We start from the raw sequence: 10,043 nt of genomic DNA on the forward strand, positions 1-10,043 counted from the left end.
GGTCAAAAGCTTATGTGTACATGTCTTTTAATTGTGCCTGTCTGCAACTTAGTACGTTATCTTTACAGTAGGTAGTAATCTGTCTTTTCCTACACTGTTAATATTCCTACCTGGAGTTTCCATTGTTTAATGTATTAACAACGTAATATGGCTGCTGTTAGAAAAAGTTTTACAGCTGTTAGGACATTACAACCACTTAAAAACAAAAAGAGGTTGGGTCTGCTTGTTGACTGGGTGTATCCTCAAAAGAAACAAATATTTCCAATTATTGTCAGTTTTGCCTGCTCTTGATCCAAGATATTCCACACTACAGGAAATTTATACAATTCACTAGTACACACAGTATAATATAAAGGGTGAACTTAGAATGGTATAATAATGCTTGCCCATATTAAATGAACCTAAAAAATATAGAAACAATTAAAGGGCTGGAAGCAAGAGATACACACAGTTTAATGTACACATTTTATTTGATCAATTGTATTAAAAAATTCTGCTGGGCCAAGTTAACAAACTGCTATGGCATTCCAATGAGTGAACACGCCATTCTTCCAGATTAAGAAGTTAAGACCAAGGTAAGTCAACCCTAATTTTCCATAAGCTCCGTGTGTGACTGCTGATTTTTCTGATGAAAGCATCAAAAATATGGTTTAATTTCTACACTTTAAATCATTAATTTTTTATGGAATAATTTTCTTTGTGCAGAAATGAACTGTAAGTATAATAATCGATATCAAACATCAAGTAATCAAATAAAAAAAATAAAAAGCCTAAGCAGGCTAATACCTGCCTCACAATAAATCTACTATCACAAGAGAAAGTGTCACAATCTGAAAAGAGCACCAGCGCAGGAACAAAAATTAGCTACAGTTTAAACTTACTCCTACAAGCAGAGGTGCAATTTATGAAACTGTAAAAATGTTGATCATCTCACTTAAATCATAACTAACTGACAGTTTCCCCCACTTCATAGATGACTCTCTGAATAGATCATTTCTTTGCTTAGATGGGTTAAGATTTCCCAAATTTTATTCTAGACTAATATTAAAGTAAACATAAACATAACTCACAGATTAGGCCTTAGGCTCATTTCAGTGGCCTAGTGCTACCCACTAGGCAGTACAAGAAGTGATGTACAATTGTGGGACATGTGATCAGCATGTCACCAATCCCTCCAGCCATTATTGACATTAGATAACTCCTGGTGATACTGTTGCTTCTTTATTACAGCTGCTCCTCATATATTATCACAAGGTCTGAAGGGACCCCATACCTTATCTCTCTATCTCTACCAAAAATCTAAGGAGGTACTGAGGATTGAACCTGGGTCCATCCTCACCAAAGGCAGAAACACTAACCTTTTCTTTCTAAAACTTTATTTAACAAAATAACTTTACACAAAAATATGACAGTAACATATGAACAACAAAATTATCATTTTATGAATTGTTGCACACACTGCAACATATCACACTTGAGTCTTAAGTATGGATAATTGTGTGAATGCGCCTTTCTGTTTGTTTCATCAGGGTCTGCATGTGTAAAATGTTATTAACGTTTAATGCATATCAGTTGGTGATGAACTGTCAGACTTGTGGATATCTCTTGAAACTTTTCAAATTAGCTCTTATTTAGTTTTCTTTTTCTTTTGTTTTCTAGTTGAGTTCAGTGAGTTACCTTTTTTTGTTACATAATCATAAGTTTTAAGAAATTTGTAATCTTTTATTTATATTTTTGGTTTTCATTAGGCTGTGATGCTGTGTAGTGAGATACAGCCAGAAATCTTCCTTGTTTATATTTTCTTCTGCCAGAATGTAGTGTATTTTATGTCCTTTGATCCAGTTCACAGCATTGCATTCTGTGACTGGGTACAGAACATAATCTGGGTTTAGAAGAACTGCTAGTGTACCATACAGGGTGACAATTATTGAACTATATGAAAAAAAAACATAAATTAGCAAGAAACTACAGTGTGCACACACTTTATTCAACACGTAAATGTCACTACAGATATTCGAATTTAGGTTCTGACATGTCTGAAATGCCTGCCGTCACTGGCCATGATGTGGCACAGACGAACAGTGAAATTCTGCCTGACCTGTCGAAGTGTCAGAACATTGATGCTGTCGATATCCTCATGAATGGCTGTTTTCAGCTCAGCGATGGTTTTGGGGTTATTGCTGCACCTTGTCTTTAATATAGCCCCACAAAAAGGAGTCGCATGTGTTCAGATCCGGAGAATATAGTGACCAACTGAGGCCCATGCCAGGTGCCTCTGGGTACCCAGAGCCAGAATGCGGTCACCCAAGTGCTCCTCCAGGACATCAAAATTTTCCTGCTTCAATGGGATTGAGCTCCATCTTTCATGAACAATATCTTGTTGAAATCAGGATCATTTTGGATAATGCGAATGAAATCATCTTCCGAAACCTTCACATACTGGTCGGTAGTCAATGTGCCATCAAGGAATATTGCACCAATTATCCCATGACTGGACATTGAACATCACATAGTCACCCGTTGAGGTTGAAGAGACTTATTGATCATGAAATGCAGATTCTCAATCTCCCAGATGTGCCAATTTTGCTTATTGACGAACCCATCCAGATGAAAGTGGGTTTTGTCATTAAACCAAACTGTATCCACATCAAAGCCCCGTTCGCCAATTCTGTGGACAACAATGTTGATGAAACACAAGCACTGTTCCATCTCTTGGGGCTTAATGGCTCATGGGATTGAATTTTGTATGGGAAGAGACGCAGGTCTTCAACAACAATTTGTCACAGTGTCTCCTGGTTGATTCCCACCTGTTGTGCAGCTCATCTGATCAATTTACTGGGATTGGTTTGAAACACAGTATGTGTCTTCTCGATGTTTTCATGCGCTTTCAATTCTCTCAAACTTGAGAATCAAATTCTTGATTGTTAGCACTCTTGGACCAGTTGCCTTCAGCTGGAACTCGGTTGCAAACTTCCGTTGAGCCACAGTTGGGCTGTTATTGCTCGCATAGCAGGCCTTCATAATGACTACATGCTCAGGCATGCTGTACTGTGACATTTTCACGAGCAAATGGCTGACAACAACAAAGTGCGTGTGCATGCGCATACCAATTCCCATCATGTTCCGTGGTCAAGTGCGCATTTGAACTTCCTAACAGAATCTGTTTAGAAGTTATGACTATTTTATTTCGTATAGTTCAAGAACAGTCACCCTGTATCTGGGAGCTATCCTTTTTATCTTGCTAGCTTCTGCCTGACAACCTGCCAAATCTCAGTTACACTGTTACAGACAGATCTTGTTGTTCGCTGTCAATTAAATTACAACATGGACATGATGATGAGGACATCATCATAAAGTCTGGAGCTGGTAGATACTTTCCTATTAACTGCTTTGCATCAAGTTGCCTTAGTGTTTGCTGGTAGGTTCTGTCATCTGATATTTCTCCATGTGGCTTTCCAGTCATAGGCTGGATATTTAATTTGACCACATTTTTACTTTTGTTTCCTATCAGTTTAAGATATATTTCTTTTGTCTTTGTCATATTATTTTCTGGAATGTTTCTCTATATATATACCTGAATTCAATTAAAATTTGTTTCAGACAATGAAATCTGGGTGGGGCATGTTACACGTTTATAGACAGGTCACAGTTATGAGTAATTTCATTAAGCAAGTGGGATGTTAAAAACTACAAAGAACAAAACTCATCTAGCTTGAAGGGGAAAACCAGATGGCACTTTTTTTGCTTTGTGATAGATGGCACTGTAACAGTCACAAACGTATAAGTATGTGGTATCACGTAACATTCCGCCAGTGCAGACGGTATTTGCTTCGTGATACATTACCCGTGTTAGAATGGACCATTTACCAATTGCGGAAAAGGTCGATATCGTGTTGATGTACGGCTATTGTGATCAAAATGCCCAACGGGCCTGTGCTATGGATGCTGCTTGGTATTCTGGACAACATCATCCAAGTGTCCGGACTGTTCACTGGATAGTTACGTTATTTAAGGAAACAGGAAGTGTTCAGCCACATGTGAAAAGTCAGCCATGACCTGCAACAAATGATGATGCCCAAGTAGGTGTTTTAGCTGCTGTCGCAGCTAATCTGCACATCAGTAGCAGACAAGTTGCCCGAGAATCGGGAATCTCAAAAACATCGGTGTTGAGAATGCTACATCAACATCAATTGCACCTGTACCATACTCCTATGCACCAGGAATTGCAACTTTGAACATCGTGTACAGTTCTGCCACTGGGCACAAGAGAAATTACATGAAGATGACAGATTTTTTGCACACGTTCTATTTAGTGACGAAGCGTCATTCACCAACAGTGGCGGAACATCAGCGACCTTGGCGGGCTAATTTATGGTGCGGCATTATGGGAAGAAGATTAATTGGCCTCCATTTTATCAATGGCAATCTAAATGGTGCAATGTATGCTGATTTTCTACGTAATGTTCTACCGATGTTACTAAAAGATGTTTCACTGCATGACAGAATGGTGATGTACTTCCACAATGATGGATGTCCAGCACGTAGCTTGCATACGGTTTCATGACAGGTGGATTGGTCGTTGAAGCACCATTTCATGGCCCGCACGTTCACAGCATCTGACATTCCCAGATTTCTTTCTGTGGGGAAAGCTGAAGGATATTTGCTATTGCGATCCACCAACAACGCCTGACAACATGTGTCAGCGCATTGTCAATGCATGTGTGAACATTGTGGAAGGCGAACTACTCACTGTTGAGAGGAATGTCGTTACACGTATTGCCAAATGCATTGAGGTTAACGGACATCTTTTGAGCATTTATTGCATTAATGTGGTATTTACAGGTAATCACGCTGTAACAGCATGCGTTCTCTGAAATGATAAGTTCACAAAGGTACATGTATCACATTGGAACAACCGAAACAAAATGTTTAAACGTACCTACGCTCTGTATTTAAATTTAAAAAACCTACCTGTTACCAACTGTTCATCTAAAATTGTGAGCCATATGTTTGTGCCTATTACAGCGCCATCTATCACAAAGTGAAAAGAGTGATCCAAGTAAAACATTCCTATTTCTTTACATATTACATGAATATGTAATAAAAAATGGGGGTTCCTATTTAAAAAAAACACAGATGCTATCCGTTTGACCTACGGCAGCACCATCTAGTGGGCCAACAATAGTGTCATATGGTCACACACTCAACAGTGCCTCCATTATGACAGCTGCCACCCATTCCATATCAAACGGTCCCTTCCCTACAGCCTAGGTCTTCGTGGCTAACGAATCTGCTCCAGTCCTGAATCCCTGAACCATTAAACCAACAACCCGAAAACAGCTTTCGCATCCCGCAACTACCCTCCCGACCTGGTACAGAAGCAAATAACCAGAGCCACTTCCTCATCCCCTCAAACCCAGAACCTCCCACAGAAGAACCCCAAAAGTGCCCCACTTGTGACAGGATACTTTCCGGGACTGGACCAGAATCTGAAAGTGGCTCTCCAGCAGGGATACGACTTCCTCAAATCCTGCCCTGAAATGAGATCCATCCTTCATGAAATCCTCCCCACTCCACCAAGAGTACCTTTCCGCCATCCATCTAACCTTCGTAACCTCTTAGTTCATCCCTATGAAATCCCCAAACCACCTTCCCTATCCTCTGGCTCCTACCCTTGTAACCGCCCCGGTGTAAAACCTGTCCCATGCACCCTCCCACCACCACCTACCTGTAACCCGGAAGGTGTACACGATCGAAGGCAGAGCCACCTGTGAAAGCACCCACGTGATTTACCAACTGACCTGCCTACACTGTGAAGCTTTCTATGTGGGAATAACCAGCAACAAACTGTCCTTTCGCATGAATGGACACAGGCAGACAGTGTATGTTGGTAAGGAGGATCATCCTGGGGCTAAACATGCCTTGGTGCACGGCCAGCACGTCTTGGCACAGTGTTACACCGTCCAGGTTATCTGGATACTTCCCACTAACACTAACCTGTCAGAACTCCGGAGATGGGAACTCGCCTTGCAGTATATCCTCTCTTCTCGTTACCTGCCAGGCCTCAACCTCCGCTAATTTCAAGTTGCCGCCGCTCATACCTCACCTGTCATTCAACAACATCTTTGCCTCGACTGACATCTCTGCCCAAACTCTTTGCCTTTACACATGTCTGCTTGTGTCTGTATATTTGCAGATGAATGTGTGTGTGTGTGTGTGTGTGTGTGTGTGTGTGTGTGTGTGTGTGCGCGCGCGCGAGCATACACCTGACCTTTTCTTCCCCTAAGGTAAGTCTTTCCGCTCCCGGGATTGGAATGACTCCTTACCCTCTCCCTTAAAACCCAAATCCTTTCGTCTTTCCCTCTCCTTCCCTCTTTCCTGACGAAGCAACCGTTGGTTGCGAAAGCAGAATTTTGTGTGTATGTTTGTGTGTCTATCGACCTGCCAGCACTTTCGTTCGGCAAGTCACATCATCACACACACACACACACACACACACACACACACACACACACACACACACAGACATACAGGGATGACCTCTGAAATTTGTCGAGTTTCCTAATGCTATACTCTTGTATAATTGCGAGCATTTTCTTGCAGTTAGCAGCGATGGTGTGTTTTATACTGGATCTGTAATCAATATCTAATATTTTCATATGGGAGATGACCTTTAACTGTCCTGACTTTTGCATACGTATTTTGAGTCCAATATTCGTGATACTTGATTTTGTTTTACTTAGCTTTGCTCCTGATGCCATTTTGTACTGGTGAATGATTTGTAGGGCCTTCTCTACATCATTTTCCCTAGTAATCATGAGGCCGACACCATCAGGGTATGCCCTACATATATTTTGGCCATTTTTATTTAGTCCTCTTAGCTGTTGTTTCAGAGTGGCCAGCAGAGATTCTAATGTAATGGTTAACAAGGTGACCGACATTGTAGATCCTTGTCTTAGCGAACTATTGCAGTTCAATTTTCCCATTAGCTGACTGTTTACTAGGATTCTGGATAAACCCTGGCTCAGTATTCTGAGTATTAATTTGATAAATCTTTGTGGAAAATCCATTGCACTCATCTTTTTGAATAAGTAAAGATTGTTTACTCTATCAAAGACTTTTTGAAAGTCTACTGACATTATAGTGCATTTTAATTTGAGAACATCTGCTATGGCTATTATATCTCTATATCTACATCTATACCTACATATATACTCCGCTAGCCACCGAGCGGTGTGTGGTGGAGGGCACAATTCGCACCAAAGTCATATTTCCCCCACTTCTATTCCACTTGCAGATCACGCGAGGGAAAAATGACTGTCTGAACACCTCAGTACGAGCTCTAATTTCCCTTATATTTGAATGGTGATCATTGCATGATTTGAAAGTTGGCAGTAATAATATATGCTCTACATCCTCGGCGAAGATCGGATTTCGGAATTTAGTGAGCAGCCCCTTCTGTTTAGCGCGTTGTCCATCTGCAAGTGTGTCCCACTTCAAACTTTCTATGAGGTTTGTAAAGCTCTCGCTATAGCTAAATGTACCAGTCACGAATCTTGCCGTTCTTCTTTGGACCTTTTCAATCTCTTGAATCAGACCGAACTGGTAAGAGTCCTACACAGACGAATAATACTCTACGACTGGACGAACTAACGTATTGTAAGCAATTTCCTTTGTTGAAGGACTGCATCGCTTCAGGATTCTGCCAATAAACCGCAATCTAGAGTTCGCCTTGCCCGTTACTTGTGTAATCTGATCATTCCATTTGAGATCATTTTGAACAGCCACACCCAGATACTTGGTGGATGTTACCACTTCCAAAGACTGGGCATTTATTTTGTACTCATACATTAATGGGGATTTTCGCCTTGTTATACGCAGCAGGTTACACTTACTAATATTGAGAGATAACTGCCAGTCAGTACACCACACATTTACTTTCTGAAAATCCTCATTGATTTGTTTGCAACTTTCATGTGATACTACTTTCCTGTAGACTACAGCATCATCAGTATACAGTCTAATGCCGCTGTCAATACCATCAACCAGATTGTTTATTTAAATCATAAAAAGCAGCAGAACTATTACGCTGCCCTGGGGCACACCTGAAGTTATGCTTGTTTCTGTTGAAGTCACCCCATTCAGGACGACATACTGCTCTCTGTCTGTTAGAAGACTTTCTACCCAACCGCATATGTCATCGGATAGACCACAAGCACGCACTTTTTGGAGCAAGCGACAGAGAGAAACTGAGTCGAATGCCTTTCGAAAGCCGAGAAATATGGTATCAACCTGGGAGCCAGTATCTAGAGCCTATTGTATATCACGCACAAAGAGGGCCAGCTGTGTCTCACATGACCGCTGTTTCCTTAAACCGTGCTAGTTTCTGCAGATGAGCTTTCTAGACTCTGAGACGGTCATTATGTCTGAACACAAAACATTAGCTAACAATAAAAGTTCAGAATGTAAAGCATAAATACAAACTCTACTTTATAGGAACCAATGGGCTTACAGTACACTATCACTAAAGCCCACAACAAGCTAAGGAATTTGAGTAGACGGCAAGGTGAGTTTTAGCTTTCTGCTAACCAAACTGTATATAAGTAGGGCTCAGAAGTAGTATTGTAACACTGATTTACACAGTCTGCATAATCATTCTGTCCTTGCCCACACTGGTTTGGTATGGGCCAGTTACTATATGCATTACATTCTTGAGCCTCCGAGCTAGTATACCTGTCGTGATCTTATAGTCACTATTCAACAAAGTTATGGGTCTAAGGTTTTTGATGGATAAACTGTGTGGATTTTTTTGGAACCAAAACCACAATTCCTTCCACGTCACTTGGGATTTGTGCATCAAGATTCATTAGTTTTTTTCTATATGCATATAACAATTTATTTTTAATTTGTTCTTGTAAAATCTGGTGCAACTCTAAGGGCATTCCACCATAACCTTTTTTTTATTATTTTTTTTTTTTTTAATACTGACACACTCAAATCTTCTCTCTTTCCAAAGTGAGATCTGAGTTGGTACTGTTGAGTTTTCTTTGAAAATTTATTTAAGAGGACCTCCTGTGCGTTATTATGAATAGGTCTACTGGACATGAAATCAGTGAAATGGTTGCACATGCCTTCTTTTATTTCATGCTGTGTGTTTAGTGTGGTCCCTGCTTTCCTTTTAATTTCTGTCAATATTTTCTTTGTGCACTATTTCCTTAAATAGTAACGTGATATGTTGAGGTCTCTTCACCGTGTACAGAATCATGCATCCCCACCCACATTTTCTATCCATCTATTTGTTTTCACCTCAGTGAAAAAAGTTTGGATTTTATTTTCTTGATCTTCACACAATTCTTGATAACTGATGCATCTAGCCAGTAAAGGTCTCACCGTCATCAGAAGTACAATTCACTCTTTTATTTTTGTGCCAAAAGATTTTTTTCAAGCGAGTAATTCATTAACATTTTTCATATTTTGAGTTTAGTGCATTTGAGCCACCAGCTTATTGCAGAGTTACACAATGTGAATTTTCGTTCGCATTCTTCCCAGAGACTACTGAATTGTTCACAGTACTCATCATGTTGTACATGTGCAATGTTCAGTTTCCACGTTCCTTTTTCTCGATAGGTTTTTCATTTTTCCATGTCTAATGCTGCATGGTCTGTGAAACTAGTGGGCCACACTTCAGTTTGTGAAGTTCGTTTCTTCAAGTTGTTAGATACATAAATTCTGTCTACCTAACTTGTGGTTGTGTTCGTGATAAATGTAAAACAAGGCATATTTCCATTTTTCTGTTCCCAAGTGTCAGTTAAATTCATCTCCTTGGTTAAATAGGCTAGTTCTGGTGGTGTGTTAAAGATAGGGTCTGAACTTTAGCATTTAAGACACAGTTAAAATCTCCTGAAAAGATTAAATTTCATTAGTGCATTCCAAAGAGGGGACCATCTCTTTTTTGTAAAACTCAACTCTGTTGTGTCTTTTACTGTTCCCTGATGGCAGATAAATGTTGATAACCCTGGTGTTGTGAATTGTGACATTTGAGA

Source organism: Schistocerca piceifrons, chromosome 6, assembly GCF_021461385.2.
Source record: "Schistocerca piceifrons isolate TAMUIC-IGC-003096 chromosome 6, iqSchPice1.1, whole genome shotgun sequence".
In the NCBI taxonomy this organism is placed as follows: domain Eukaryota; kingdom Metazoa; phylum Arthropoda; class Insecta; order Orthoptera; family Acrididae; genus Schistocerca; species Schistocerca piceifrons.